The sequence below is a fragment of the Myodes glareolus genome, chromosome 7 (genome assembly GCF_982192425.1).
Source record: "Myodes glareolus chromosome 7, mMyoGla1.1, whole genome shotgun sequence".
In the NCBI taxonomy this organism is placed as follows: Eukaryota; Metazoa; Chordata; class Mammalia; order Rodentia; family Cricetidae; genus Myodes; species Myodes glareolus.
In genome coordinates, this window is record NC_142032.1 from 90,750,035 (window position 1) to 90,766,995 (window position 16,961).

Consider the following 16,961-nt stretch of genomic DNA (forward strand, 5'->3'; position numbering starts at 1 on the left):
TACCCACTGGAAAGGCTGTAATCTAAAGAAGCCTGGGGATCAAGACAGAAAAAAAAAACTGAGAAATAAGGCAGCAGTCAAGAAGAATTCCATAAATTAAATCATAGTTTGAAAGGATGAAGTCATGTTAACGCTCATTACCATATTTTAATTTCATGGTGATTAAAATTATAATGTAGCATGTATTGCCACTTAATTGATCTGCCAACACCAAGTATTTGCAAGTTTCTTTTTGTTCTCTGAAGTCATAAACTATCTATTCTCTGCTGCATAATTTCAGGGGTAATTTTAAGCCATAAATATTTCTCTTTATTAAAATTCTCAGGAATTAGAACCTCAGTCGCTATTTATTTATATCTGCTTTGGCGAGAGGCCAGGACATTCATTTTCTTACATTTTGAATTCTACAAAATTAAAGTGCTAAAGAACATTATCTATTAATCTTCATGCTTCCTTTCACGACAGGTTTATGGTTTAATCGAAATGTTCGAGGTCTCGGCTGGGACAAGTTAAACTCTGTTCCTTGAAGACTGGGTACTTTGGTTAGAAGCCTCTCCTTATTGAAGACATAGATCCTTGCTACTGCCAAGCCATGGCCCATAGCTGGTCAAGGATGGGATGCGCCTGCCGACACCAGTCCCTAAATATCTCGTGATATTAGGGCCTTCAACCCACTTGTGTCTGCTTACTTCACACTCACTTCCTTAGACACCGTCCCTATGCTGTCCTTAAGACGACCCCTCTTAGAGTTGGCTCTGACCCTTCAGAATACAGACCCTCTAGTTTGAGTGGCTTAACTTTCGTCAGGTGCCTTGGTGCCCCGCCACCCTGGCTACGATGGAATAAATGGGACACATATGTCATTTGGAACCTCATGAGTCTCTTCAGGTAAGAATTAATTTGGCAAATTGCAAAGCCTTTCAGGGACAATTCTTCCCTAATGACTCCTGCCTCCTTTGACATCCCATTGCCCTGATTAATGGTCATTCAAATTGACCACCTGGCATAGCTCACTGTCAAAATCAGAAAAGCTATGGCTTCAGCAGGCACTTTCTTTTGTGTAGTGGACACCCCCCCACACACACACATGTATCTGCTTCCCTTCCCCCTTCTCCCTGTGAGTTACAAGCATAGAGAGTACCTGAATGGTAATGTGTTAATGGCCCCTGCTCTGCACTACCTTCTGACTTTAAACACATATTACAATGGGCTCCTCAGGCTTGTTCGAACTGTTAGGTGAAGGACAGCCAGGTGTTTTTCAGTGAATGATCTGCAGAGAGCTGGTTTAGGGAGTCCCTTTTATGCACTCCCTAGAGGTTTTTGGGGAAGTAGCAGGCAAAGAAACAGCTTATTTAAAAACATTATTACAAGTTACGAGCAAAGAAATCTAATTCCTATGCTAAGCCACCATGTGGAGTTGATAATTTTTTTGAATCTGGTTTTTATGTAACTTATTATTGAAGACACATGAAACACACACAAGAATACCACCACGGCCATTCTGCAGTGATCAAGAAGAGTTGACTACAGGGGGCAGAAGCACACTCAGAATGACATGACCTTAAGGAGAACTTGCTAGCAGCAGACAAGAGATGGGAAGAGAATCTGGAGAGCCAGTTTCAAAGGGTTAGGGGCAGCATAGTTCCCAGTTCTTCCTCTGTGGGCCAGCTCCACTGGGAGCCCAAATTTCTATGCCTCCTGATGGCTCCAGTGTCTCAGATGAACCACAAAGATGAAGAGAATGGAATCCATGACTCTCCAACAAACCCTTCAAGATGGTGATGGTGGCATATTGTATGATTATTCACCAGCCTCTGAAAATTTGAGTGCCCGGGTTCAAATTTCAACTCTACCGACGCTTAGTTCTGTAAATCTGAGCTAGCTACTTTTCTCTTTGTGCCAAACTTCCTCATCAGCAGACCTGAAGACAGAAACAAGAGATTCACTATGGTTCCATACTAGGTTTGGACGAGATTAAGAGGTGGAAGGCTAGAGGAAGCAAGCCGGCTTCCTGAGTAGTTAAATTGAATCCCAATCACAGCTTTTCACATCTCCACGGTTTCTCGGATCTTCAGGGATCCTGAGGAATCCCCTCAGGGTCTCTCTGCTTCCATCTCCACAACTCTCCCAAACCTTCCTGTCGTCCATCCTTAGCTCATGAGGGTATTCGGCGATCAGATAGCCTTTTCATTCATAGGGCCAATCATCTTCAGGATCAAATCCTTACATTTGAGTTAGATACTTGCAGTTCTTCTCACATCATCCTATACATCCCCCTCACACACGTGTATGCCTTTTCTCCATGACACTGTTTCTTCTTTGTCCCCTGTATGTGTGGGTTTCATCTATGGTTCATATTTCATCCTAACTCCTGCTCTCTGTCTTAGCAAAAGTCCATCAGCCATTCAAGATCAGGTGAAGTATATATCTCAAGTTCAAGAGCAGGGTTTGAGGTTGTTGGTTGCTCCCTTCTACTCTTCAGATGCACTTCTGTTGTACGGCTACATCTATATGCACCCACTGTGGTGCATTCAGCCTTAGCCAAATGCAAGGCAGGACCTTAGCTCCACTTGCCCAGATTTTCATGGCAGGTGTGTACACAATGCCTGGTGAGCGGCCACCATCAACAAAACACTAACAGTATATGGGTAGTTTGCAAGAATTATGCCCCGCCCTCCCCAGTTAATGTGTTGACACACAAGAAGAATGTATGAAATATGGTTACTATGGAAACTAACTTGGAACATGGCTTTCTTTTCTCCTTTGTGTAAATGTATGGCTCCCATCTCGTAGCTAAGCTGTGCACAATGGCATAGAAAGTGTGGGGCTGCTTCTGAGGTGCAGACAGCTCAGCAGATGAGGGAATGTGCCCCCACACACAATTCTACCACGTAATCTTTCTCCCTCTGGTGCACAGTCGAGGGGTTAAATATTACTTCCAGTGTATTCTACAATGAAATGATTGCATTTCGGTGGACTTCTGTCTAGAGATTTAAAATGTTCTTAAATTACACGGCATAACAATTTCCAAGAGAAACAACCCCTTATCTATTATTTTTTCCCACATTTCTTTCAAGAGCCTCCATTCTGTCCCTGCGTCTGGAATCAGACCACATCGGAAGCTCCTCTTGAGAATCAATAGAATCAGTAGAAATCCCTTTCTTCCCATGGACTCCCACAAGGACGGAAAGTAACAGCAAAACCCTTCACATTCTGTGACGTTTTGTGACACTTCTTGCCGAGTGAGTCTTTAGCCACCTTTTTGCCTGACCAGTTTCTCCTGGAAAGAACATGTGGAAATTGTCATACTTCCTCACTTGACAGACACGAAAGGCCAATATTTTCATGTATTAACCACCCTACCGGGCCTGTCTGACCTCTGGGTTCCTAAAACTTGGTTTTTATTATGTTGATATTGAACCTTCATTTAATACAAAATCATCCCCAAATACCCTAGCCTCAAAAGCCACGAAAACAGAAAATGGAGTTTGACTTTGTAGCGTGTGTGGGATACCGCATAAGAGCACTCAGAAGGTGTCTTTTCTTCACATGCCTACATGTACGTCACTCATATAATAAATGTGACCCACATGAATCTGGTGTGTAAGGGTCCCAAATATCATGCAAAAGTATCTCCATGCTCAGAGCAAGGACACACCTATAGTGGTTTAACTGTTGGACTCTGTAGGAAGCCAAACATTTCAGTTCAATGTAGGAATTTGTTAAGTAATAAATTAACCTGCAGGTACAATGTAGAATTCCTTGGAATTCTGGCTTCATTCATTTGCATGATTCACACTAGCCCTGTGGTGTGTGTGTGTGTGTGTGTGTGTGTGTGTGTGTGTGATGTTATGAGATAGAGAGAGACAAACAGAGAGAGTTCAGATTTCACCAATGAGTTTCGGGTCTATGTATTGTACATTTGTCTTCCTGAACTTTCTACAGTCACCTGGAACTCAGCTGATGCAAAAATAAACTCATCTTTGACCTTTCCTAATCAGCCTTCTGCCCAGTGCCTAAGCTGGAATCTTGAACTTCTGGGGCATCCTTTGCTCAGCTCAATCCCCGTCAGTCACTAAGCCTTGCTGCTTCTATCTGCACAGGCAGCTGGAACTCGGATGGTTTTCTCTAGCTTCCCCTCACTTCGTAAAGCCCACTTGTCTCATCACCTGGGCTGCGGCAGAGGCAGCTTCCACCAGGCTGCCTGACTTCAGCCTTGCCCTTCAATTCAGTCTTTACTGAAGCCAGAGGTTTCCCTCTGCAGCTTATGCCCTATGCGATGATTAATCTTGATTGCCAACTCGACAGAATATAAAATCAACTAGGGGATGACCCTTGAGTATGTCTCTGAAGAAATTTAGCTTAGGTTCACTGATGTGGGAAGAGCCCCCCCTAAGTGTAGGTACACCATCCCAAGTGCTGGGGTCCCAGGCTAAATGAAAGGAGAAGGGGAGTTGAGCAGCGGCATTCCTGATCTCTGCTCCCTGACTGTGCCAGAAGCCACCCTCCTCATTCCTCCCATCAGGCCTTCCCGACTATGATGGACTGCACCTTCAAAGTGTGAGCTGAATCTGCCGGGTACTTTGTCACACCAACAAAACAAGTATCTACACTTTCTCTCCTTGAAGCTGTTTTGTGGTCCTCCGTTCTCGTCTAGACAATTTGACAATTTCCAAGCTACCTCAGCCCATTTGAGTCTCCCTCAGATACATCCAGTCTCTATCTGCACGCTTTCTCTCACATCCGCACTCCGGCTATGCTGAGCTCCTCACAGTTTCCCAAATGCCCCATTTCTCATGTCTGTAGGTCTTTCTGCAGTACCTGGCAGGCACAAGCCTGAGGGCTACTGAATCTGGGATAGAGACATTCACAGGGCTTCCCAGCTGGTCTCTGTAGTGTAAGCACCTGTCAGTCACTCTCCCTTGGCACAGGGCCCAAATCCTGTAGGCATCTTCACTTGGATCCATGACAGGTGTGATGGTTTATTTGATGTCCACTTGACAGAATCTAGAGTCACCTTGGAGACAGATCTCTGGATGTGTCTGTTAGGGAATATCTAGGTTGGGTTAGTTGAGGGTGGAAAGGCCCACTCTAAATGGACAGCACCATTCCTGAGACGAGGTCCTGAACTGCATAGTCAGGAGAGAGCAAACTGGGCGCTGACATTCGTCACTGTTTCCTGACTTTAGGTACATCGTGACCAATGCCTCCTATTATACCCGCAGTCATATGAACTGTATCCTCCAACTGTGATCCAAAACAACCCTTCCTTCCTTGAATTTCTTTTATCTTGTATTTTGTTTTGGACACAAGTATCTCAAAATTAATCATGTCCCAAACTTAGACCTGATGCTCATAGAGTCCTTAACACTCAGCACAACACACACACTAGGTATTGTACATTTTATTCGGTTTTCCATCTTTCTTCCTCATTGGACAGGAGAGTCTTTTGTGCATTTGTTGCTGCTGTTGTTGTCCAGTGGTGAATTTCCTTGAGCCTCATACATCCCCACCACAGAGAAGATGGTCAGGAAATGCTGCTCATACATGCCTGACACAGAAAGGATAGTCAGTAAATGTTCCTAAATGAATAAACATTCGTGTATTGGCAAAGTGATAGAGACTACAACTTACCCAGAATTCCCCAGGCTGGGGAGAAGAACTACAGTCAGATACAGCTAAGCCTATTCTTCCCACATGTTCATTTGGGAGATGAGGGACATGAAGCACAGAGAAACAGAATCAGGCATCTCAGAGAGACCATGTTCTATGAACCCTCACTTCTGACACTCAGCACCGCTCACATGCTGGGTGTCTTAGCCAGTGTTACCTGGGGTTTGGCCCACAGTCAAGTGCTGATGAAGAACAGACAAACCCCTCGCATCCCGATCTGTCCGCTACAGCGTCTCTAAGCTGGGGAAGGCAGGGTCTACAGAGGCCAAGGGACTTCATATTTAAATGAAATTCTCACAATTTTTCTCTATCATATCAGATTTAAATGACTGTAAGAAAGATAGTGCACACAGAAGTGCACTGCAAACCATAAGATGCTCCTGAAATCCTGGGTCAATTGCTGCTTCAGTCAGTCGAGCTGAGTAAGACAGTGTGACCAGACAGATGTGTCAGGATCAAATGCTACATTTGGATGCCACAGAACAGAGCTCAGCGATTCTACCGGCTTTGTCAGCCGCTCCACGGACATTTGTTCCTGATTTCAACAATGATAACACACTGTTCATAAAATTACCTATGAAAGATGTGCAGGAAGAATGGTTTGTACATGGGGTTTCTCTAAGGTTTTATTGTTACTGTGATAAAAATATAATAATGTCAAACACAGGGAGACTAGAGCAAAGAAAAGAAAAACTGAGAATTACCTGTAAGAGTTACCCTCGTAGGGGCTAATGAATTTGTTCAGTGGGAGGAGCTTCCTAACATGCTTAAGGCACAGCCTTTGATGGCCAGGGTAACAAACAAACCTAACCTTGGAAAAAAATATATATAACCCAAATGGCAGTGCATCAGAAGAAGTATACCCTATTTTTCAAAACTCTTTGTCAGACTTGCAGGTGTAGACCTGTCACTGCAGCTATCTTGGTGTGGGGGGGGCTGAACATATGCTGCTTCTGGGTGCTCCTTTCCCAACGGGGAGGAGGTTCATAAGTTCAAGGTCTGTCTGGGCAACTTAGTGAGACACTGTCGCAGAGTAAGAAAGAGGTCTCAGGATATATCTCGGTAGTAGAATGCCTAGCATGTGCAAGAATTCTCTGGGTTAAATTCCTAGCATGTCTGCGCGCGCGCGCACACACACACACACACACACTCACACACACACACAGAGAGAGAGAGAGAGAGAGATAGGAGTGTGTACATGCTCACATGTACAAATACAAAAATATGCACATGCTCACATACACACATACACACACATACATAAATACACATATGCATACATGCACACACACAAAAGCTGTATCTTTAAATAACATTATTTAGTAGCTCTTTGTCCACCAGTACCTTATTCATTATTTAATCACTTAGGATAGAATAAAGTCCTAGAACTGGATTCTCAGATAAAGACTACACCTTTGACCATTCCTCAGGAGGATAAGTTTAAGACTTATGGGTGCATGGTACCAGGTTCTGTTCTCATGAGAACCACCTGAAAAAATAGACCTCACCATGCCTGTACCATTATTTAAAGGAGTCGATGATTAGAGAAGCTTTGACCAAAAAAAAAAAAGCCCAAGATATTTACATGATTTCAAAATAAATTACCACAAGATATTTAATTAGCTACAAAGAGAAAGCTAGTCATTCACAGTAGAGAGGCACTGTGGACACCAGGCTAACAAAGAATTCAACAGTGATGTGGTAGATGATGTCATCTTTGTCTTAAATGGAGCAGGGAGAAGGGTGCGGCATTGTTTCTGAGATATTCCTTTCAAAAATGAATACCTGGAATCTAATCAGAGATACAATGGATAGACCCAAGTTGAGAGACCTTCAACAAAATAGATGGTCTGTGTTCCTAAGAAAGTATCGATGTCACAAGGCATTAACATTGCCTAATTTCGGTCGTAATTGCATGTCTTCCCCCATTACACTGTCTGAGTGTGCTGCTGGCCCAGGGACACTCACCGGCTCTAGTACATTTTCCTGGTACGCCACTATCTTATGTATTAAGAACTAATGTCAAGAGCTTCCAGCTCTAGTTTTAAAAGATATATAATCACATTGTCTGCAAATAACTGTAATTTTGTGTCTTCCTTTCCAGCAATCCCCCTTATTTCTGCCTCATGTCTGCTCGTAGCAGATGTAATTCACAGAACAGTGATACGGCGTCCTGGAGGCGCTGCCCTCCCGATACTGATTGGAATAACCAATCAACCCGAAGGAAGACAGGCTCTGCCTGAGACGCTTCATGTGAAGTAGCCTCCTGTGTCTGTCGCTTGTCTTGTTGCAGGCGGACTTTTCCTGGAGAGGGCGTGGCAGCGGGCACTTGGGCAGCGGGCACACTGCATCTGCAGCCAGGAAGCAGGAAGAGTCGTATAGTGACGCTCCGTTCACTTTCAGCCAGGAAGCAGGAAGAGTCATATAGTGACGCTCCGTTCACTTTCCACCATTTATTTGTCCCAGGATCCTCACATTCACAAAGTTGGCGCAGGACACCGGAACCTAAGGCGGCTCACAGGGTCTCAAGGTCCTTTAGCTAGCCCGATGAGATGCAACAGGAACTGGGCCTGTAGCTCTTCTAGATCTTTCTCCTTGGGAAGATGCTGCCATAGTTGGCTTGGCTTCCCGCCTCAATTCACTGATCTAGAAATGCCCAACAGGCATGCCCAGAGGCTTGCCTCCCAGGTGATACTAGACCCCGTCAAATTGAAAACCACTATTAGCCATCACACTCCGTGCCTAATTTTTTCTTTTTCTCGATTGTGCATGAATATTGCATTTTATCTGAATGCTTTTTGTCATCTATTGCTAATTATCATGTGGGTTTTCATATTGAAAAGCTGTCAGTATATTAATAGACTTTTCTCCTAACACAACACTGTCCTTGCTGCTAGAACAAAGCTGGCTTCGCTGCGGTAGGCTGTTCTCTTAGCACTTTATTTTGCTGCTGTTAGATTTTGCCCTTTGGAAGTTCTCTGGTAGGTTTGCATTGTACCAACCTGGTTTAGCTGGAACTGTGTTCCAGAGTTCTCTTTATATAGTTCTAGATTAACTGAGTCCTGTGAGATTAATGTGCATGTGAACTGGGAATGGTGGTGCATGCCTCTAATCCTAGCCCTGGAGAGGCAAAGGCAGGAGGATTGCCACGAGTTTGAACCCAGACTTTTCTCAAACTGGTGCAGAATGCCAGGACCCAATGCTACTCATAGCATGCCACATCCTGATCTTATTGGACAATGCTTTCAACTTCATTTTCTGAGCCAGTTGGGGTTCAGGAAGTACAGTCCCTCTGGGGACACTTGTTGATGGTGACCGAGGCGGGCTCCAATCTGTCCTCAGGGGTTACAGTTCTATTGTCACGAATAGCCATCCTTCTTCCTTCCAGTTCTAAATTCCTTGCTGACTTTAGGCTCTATCCCCCCTAAAACAGAATCAGCAACCCACGTATGAACTGTTTAGACAGCACCCACAGTTTCCAAAGGGCCAATCCACACCATACATCCCTATTTTACGTAGCCTCAACTGGTCTTCCTTCTTTGAGCAAAGCCAGATCAGAACAGGGCTCAGGAGTGAGGTTAATCTAAATATACTCTGTATCTTTCTGTTGGTTTCCTGACATCCACTCTGTGACATGCTAGCTCTATTTTTGCACTAGGGATACTCTGTTGCACTGGGGTTTACTTGCCCTCTAACTTGTGTTAGGCTTGGTGAGTTTATGCTTTGACAGAAACATAGACTTTCTTCTGTCTTTCTATGCCTGCCTGGACCATGTTCTGCCTCTATGCCTGCCTGGACCATGTTCTGACTGTGACTGCATCCTTTATGTCAACAGCATCCTCAGTGTCAACAGCCCCTGCTTGGAAGCTCCTCCTCCACAGAAGCCTTTACCTCCCTAGAAATGCTTTTCTCTGTGGACTAAATATCTGTTGCAATGTAGCAAATTATCCCTCCTCCAATTTGGCAACTGCCTCTATTGGCACATATTTTCTGGAGTATGGAAGCTGCTCGGCTTGGTGGCTCTGGCTTGGAGTCGGCCCTGAAATGTTAAAGTGTCTGCTGAGACTGCTGTCCTCTGGAGGCTCCCCTGGGGCGGACCCAAGAGCAGTCACTTAGTTCCTGGCAGAAGGTCTCAGGATCCTATCCTGCGGTGGGCACTCTGGGGTACTGAAGTGAATGGCAGAGGAGTTCTCCCTACTCCAAGAAAATAGTATTTTAGAGAGGGAATGAGACAGAAGCCATGTGCCTTTGGATCTTGAGTCAACACTTTTACATACCCTAACTGTTGCTACTGAGTCAAGTGCAGGCCACCCAGGCAGAGAGAAATTTGAGAGAAGAGTATTGAAAAAGAAAGCTATGTGACCACACTTCAGTATCAGCACACCTTAGAGCTTGAGAGAAGGCTCGGAGGGTAAGGCTTTGCCTCATGAGCACAGGAACTCAGCTCAGCTCTCCAGCCCCCATGTAAAGAGGGGCAGTGTGAGCCTCTAACCCTGGTACTGGGACGGCAACAGGAGGATGCCCGGGGCCTCTTGACCAGCCTGTTTAGCTGAATCAGCAAGCTCCACGCTTAGTGAGAATCCCTGTCTCGAAATGCAAGGTAGAAAATAGTGAAGGAGAACAGGAGGACAGAAAATGACAACCATTGGGCTCCATGTGTACGCCTACGCATACATGTCCCTATAAATAAACACCCCACACCCACATGTAAACAACTCCAGGCCTGTGGGGGCGCTAGCTTCCCATTGTTGCTGGTCTTGTGTACCTCAAAATACATGAATTTCTTAAAGTTTTTGTTGAACTCTAAAACAAATTATTTTATTCAGTCATCCACAGTTAAACAGTAATGGTTTTGAATATATGTTCCTTCCAAATTGGAACACAATATATTTGGGAAGGGAATGGGGTGTTCATAGATACAAATTTTGCTGTTCATATCTAAGTTCTGCAAATCCCTAACTCAGCCAAGGATCAAAAATATGTTAGGGGGAAAATGTGCTCTGTATTGAGGATGCCCAGATATTTTTCTTGCCATATTCCTTGAATAATGCAAGAAACAACTATTTATGTAATATTTATATTATATTGGGTAGTACATGGAATCTAGAAATAGCTTAAACTATTCAGGAGGTTGATTCAGGTTATTGCAAACATCTCAGCACTCTACACAAAGGACCGGAGCATCCATGATCTTGGCCTTGGACTTAATCCACCCTTAGATGTTTTGCTGTTTGGCACTGAAGTTTCAACGTTATTCTTTACCATCACTGGATATGTAGAGATATGACTGCCCAGATCTCCTTTTATCTCTGTGTGGCCCACGAATTGCTGGCCCTGTGCCTTTCTGGGCTTCATTTTCCCATCTGAAAACTGGGAGACACAAGAGTGCCCATGTCAGCGTCACTGAGCAGTTTTGGGCTTGGTTCGTGCAGAATGCTTCTGACAGTCCGCATTCGGTGAGCATTCACTTCTGGAACAACCACTCTTTTCTCAGCCAGCTGCTTCCCCCTGTTCCTAATATCAGAACAAGAGGACAAAAATCTACATTCCTGGGGCAATTTCGCTGACATTTAGCTGGTTGTCATCTTGTCCTAGATTCCAGCTGTCACTTGTCAGTCCTTGCTTGAAGATTTAAAATTGCCTCTGTAACATTTTCTCGGTCTGCATGGGTTTTACTGGGAGATGGCAGGAGGTTGTATTGGGGGAACCAGCCAACCTATTTCTATGCCTGAACACTTGTATCTAATTTTCAAACTACCTGCTTCAATGTGATCCAAGTTAGGTGCTGAGTGACGCTATATATAATTCAACTGCTGTGTAGCAATAACCATTAAGGGACTTTAGGGTTCTGCCTGGGCACTTTCTTAGTGGCCTCAAAAGACATTGGTGAAATATTTCAGAGAAACCTTCCATACTTCTCAGAAGTCCATTTGGGAGTTTAGGTTTCCCTTTTTTTCCCCTTATGCACCATCTTTCTGAATTGTAGCTGCTTTCCAAAACCAATCACAGAGTCATGGAGTCAGCCCTAATACAGCGATCTGGCCCTAATCAGAGTTCCTCTTCAAAGCAGAAGTCCAGCAGTCATTGTCCCTTTTAAGTTGAACATGGATTTGCAAAGCCACCAACACCCATTAGTCTGCCTGACCTTGGAATAACCCAGACAAGCACAAAATAAGGATGTGAACGGAAGACTGTAGTCCTGGCTGGGGCTTGGCGGTTTTACCAGCCGAGGAATAGAAGCAGCAGCCATGTATGCCGTGGAAGTTGTGCTCATAAACAAGTCAGCCATGGACAGGAAGGAGTCCTTGAGTAGCATTTAGAGGACAGGATTTTCATCCTGACATCCAAGTATGCTGACACATGATGTAACTTCCCAGAGTTTCAATTCTCTTGTTGTGACCTGAGGATAACATCCTAGGTCACATCTCGTGGAACACTACCTTTTCAGAGAGCTATAAACATGTAGGTGAGGGGGTAGAATAAATGAAGCACTCAGAGTGGTTAAAATATGGATTCTATTCACTGTGTGACATTGAACAAAAAGTTTGTGTTCTTGGTACCTCACTTTCCTATTCTGTACAAGGATCATAGCAGCACCAAGGTTGGAGTGTTGTTTTCAGGATTACGTGAAATAACGTGTATCAGGGTAATACTTAGCCAATTCTTAACCCAAGATAAGCACCTAATAAATGGTATATACCTTGTGTGTGGCCCCTCCTCTTTGAACAACCTTTGGCTTTGCCTCTAAGTTTACCATAATCTAGTGTATCTTTCTAATACAATTCCCAGCCCTAAGAATCCAGCTCCAGAAGGGTTAGGAAGTACAGCAGGTTCCTTATCAATTGTTTTACTTCCTATCATTTCAGTTAATTAACCAAGATCAAAAACTATCCATGGAAAATTCTAGAAATAAAAAGTTTATGAGTTGTCAATTATCATTCTGGGTATCATGATAAAATCTGTCCATGTCATTTCATTCTTCATGGGACATGAATCATATTTTTGTTCGCCATATGTATGTGGTACATGCTACCACCTTGTAGTAGCTGGGAATGAGACTGAGGCAACATTCATATAACTATTAGAGTCATTATTGCATTAGAGTATATTACTGTTAATTGATTTTTTTATTGTTGGTTATTATTAATCTTATTCTGGTTATAACTCATACACTAAAAATTGAATATATGCATACAGAATGGGAAAACCCACAAAGTATAAGGGTTCAGCTGGATATATACAGAGCTCCCATAGGCATTTAGGAATGTTTCTCTCCTGGAGGAGGGGGCTACAAAACTAGTTGACGTTAATGATTTCATAGATGCAGACAAAGAGGTGAAATGACAGCGACAATAGTAACAGATACAAATGATTGGTCCTCAGTGTGCTCTCGGCTCAGAGCTGAGTGCTCCCACAGATCGCTAACTTAGCTTGAGACTGTTCAGCACTCATAAGCCACGCTCTCTCAGATCCCTCCTGTGCAGTTCTTCCCTAGAGAGAAAGATCAACTTTCTGAGGACTCTCTTTTTCCCTTGGCTTTTTACTGTGCACTTCTGCGTATCTCCTCTGTTGGTCCAAGCAATTCAGTACTGCAAATTGCATTCTCAGTGTGGCAAAACCAAGCCAAACTGGGAGAACAAGACTGCATGCTCCACTGATCTGATCCTCTCCCCCCACCCTGTTATTGGAGGTCCTAGGAGGGGTGACCTTCACTGTCCACGGAGCCAGGAAGAAATGGAATTTCAATCTCACACTCAACTTCACCTTGGGTGCTGGATACAGTGCCCAGAACTGGTCACCCACGAATATCCAGGGACTGAACAAATGTATAACCAAGTCAACATGATAGAGGTCAGAAGGATGGAGAGGCCAAACAAAGATGGCGGCAATGTGCTGTGGGAGGCCGACCACAAGGAACCAAGGAGTTTTTATGGACGAGACGAACTTGACCCTGAAGGATTCTAACAAGAGGACGGAGATAGGAAGATTTTAAATGGAGGGAGCCGTGTCGTAGCAGAGACACAAAACATGGGCTGCTGGGTGTGGAGAGGTAATCACAACAGCCTTCTGTGTATGGGGGCTCAGCGCCTAAGCCCTAGGGATTTCCAAACATCCAGGGAGGCAAGAAAGGACACAGGGATGGTGTTGGGGAGCCTGGGGGACCTAGCCCAAAGGAATACTTGACTACCTTATTGGAATTTTGACTTTATTTGTGAACAGCAGGGAGATCTGCTACTGAGAGTCTCTGAGGAGTAACTAGGCTGCTCAGATGTGTCCTTTAAAAGATGGCTCTGTTGGGAGGGTTCAGGAGGGAGAGCCCACAGACTAGGTTGGTGAGGGATAAGACAGAGTGGGAGAAGCCACAGGTTTCTTCCCTCCACAAGATTTAGTGCTCAGCTCCTCTGAGAAAGGTTATTCTGAACCATGTTCCCATCCCCACTAGATTCAGGATTCTGATGAAAGAGGGCTGTGTCTCCCCTGCTCCCTGTAAGCACTGCGAATGCATGGCCGTGGAGGGGAAGTCAGCGCAGAAGATACATTGAGGACATTAAGTCTGATCAGGGTTAATAAGTTTACACTAATTGGATGGGTGGGTACTCCCAAGCTTCCATTCTGAGAAAGAAGAAGAAAGAGTTCTTCAGACCTGGGAACCTCTCCATCACTGTCTGCACAGCTGTCTGACCAGGGGCTCCTGTCACAAAGTCTTTGACAATATTTAATGCATTTCTAGAGCGTGCAGAGCCACAGGCAGTGAAGCATCTCCATTACTGTGTGGGGCCAACTCCTCCTTCTGAATCTCACGGCCACTGTCAGGTGTCTGCCTGAGGGCACCAATTTGTCTCACTTTATAAGGGAATCCTTTGTTTTCCCTCTGTCCTTTGGTCACGGCTTCCCTGTGCCAGTTTAGGATTTGTGGTTAATTCTGGTATTATGGGACCCCAGTGCAGACTTGTCCTATTGAGACTGTGATCAAAACTGTGTCGTGCCTCTTTGATTGTGTTTTCCAAAGTCATCAGAAGTGGGGGTTGACAAGGAACGACAAGCCTGGCTGTACCTCCACGAACACTCCCAATCTCCTCCGATCCCGGAAGCTAAGCAGGGTCAGGCCTGGTTAATACTTGAATGGGTAAAGGAATGAGAGCAAGGCAGGAAAGGTGGCAGGAGCAAAAGACTGTCGGATAAGGAGGTAGGGGACAGAAATGGTCAGTGGTGGTTGCATTTTCTTTTTTTTTATACATTTTCATGAGTGTGTGGTGTGCATGTTTTGGTACACACGTGTATGCGTGTATGTGGAGGCCCAAGGTTGACCTTAGGAGCCATCCCCCATTGCTCTTCCACCTTATTTGATGTAGGAAGGGTCTATCTCTTACTCAAACCCAGAGCTCACTAACATGACTTGTCTAGCTGGACAGCTTGTTTCTGGGGATTCCAGGCTCTATCTTCCCAGGCTGAAATCCTGGGGATCTAAACTCTGGTCTTTACAACTACATGTTAAGCACCTTAACTACTGAGTGATCTTCATAGCCCAGATTGTACTCCTAGTATGGGTAATTGAAAGAATAATATCATTTGAAAGGAATATTACAGAAATTTGAGGAACTAATTTAGAAAAATACCAGAGTCCTTTATCCAACCATCAGCAGCCACCTTGAAGTTATCAAGAGGAAACACATCCATGTGTGAGCACATGCATGCACTTATGCATGTACACACACACATGCTCACACACTCAAGCACACACATGCACTCATGCATACATACACACAAAGGCATGCACACACACATGTATGCACACACACACACACTCCAGATAAAAGAATATGCCAAAACAGGTGAAGGTTTTGTCAGGTTTCACCGTTCATTCTTCCTTCAAAGCCCAAACTCAAGTCATCCTCACCACGCTGATCACAACGGGGAGAGGACCCCAAACAGACCAAGATGTAGGACAGGCAGGCAGGTTGCTGGTTCTTACTGCCTTAAATGCATAGAATGAAGAGACGGGTGAGAGACAGATGGTCAGACCTGCTTCGCTGGAGAAGACCCTGATTCAGGGAACTGCCCTGTAGAGGGAGAAAAACACTAGAGAGTGTCCTGACAGTAGCATGACCTCTTAAAGGAAAGGGCGGTAAAATGTAGAGGCCAATCAGACACACCCCGTTACTTGTTTCCAGTCATTCTTTGCTTAATGATGGGTGTGTTTTGAATGCAGTTTTAGGTGGTTTGATTTTGCAAATGGATGAGCCTACTTACACAAATCAGGATGGAAGATGCCACTCCACACACAGCCTCCATGCACCGCTGCCTCTCATGCTGGTCATTGCCAGCCGTGATGTTACACAGTATATAACTATATTGGCAAATGATGAAAAGAATAGTACTTTATGACAAGTGAAAATTAACATCTTACTATCTAAATATAACACTCCACTAGAGCTCCGTCATGCCCATTCCTTGAGAAACCAACTATGGCTCCTTTTAGTGTTGAACAGAGAAGACGTCACTCACGAAGCCTGTCTGGCTCTTCACACACAAACATCACCAACCCCTTTTCTAACACAGGTTGATGTCGCCCAAATAAACATGGCCTGATAAGATTTTAAAGGCCTGGTCCATCAATTCTCCTTGCTGCAAGAAGCAAGGAAGAGCTAAGAAAGGAGCAAGCTGTCCTGCCCCTTCCTCTGAAGGCAGTGTGTCCTGGAACATAAGTTTAGTTGTGTTTCTTCGGGGAAAGCACAGAGGTGGCCAAACTTTTCAGTGAATGTCAGAAAGCAGGGGTATATTACATCATGCAAATGTCTATTGAGAAACAAGAAAAGCCCTAGCTCAGATTTCATGAGGACCTGAAGGGCGTCGGCAACAGGGCACCTGCTAAAGGTGCCCGAGCACACAGTTATCTGCTAGGCTGGCACCGCTTCTGTGAATAGAACCGCCGAACTAAGTGTGAACAGAAAAGGAGTCAAGAAAGGAGTCAAAGGGCAGTTGGAGGACAGGGGGGAAGAATCCTGAAAGCAGTGTCACCAGGAGTCAGGGTGACCTTAGGGAAGCCATGTTGGTTCAAGTGGGGTGGAGACAAGCAAGGGTCAGTGCACAGAAAAGGCAGAGAAATAATGACCTCTTCTTTCATTGTTTTTTTCTGTAGGTTGTGGGGAGGCTGGGGTCATGATACAGTATGGAGAAATGGTTGCCATGAAGCTGTGACTCAAAGAAAGACATGGGAAGTTGGCAGGATGGTGAATGACCTCTTTGCTGTTCTCACAGGATACTAAGTTAATTGCTCTCCTCAGTGC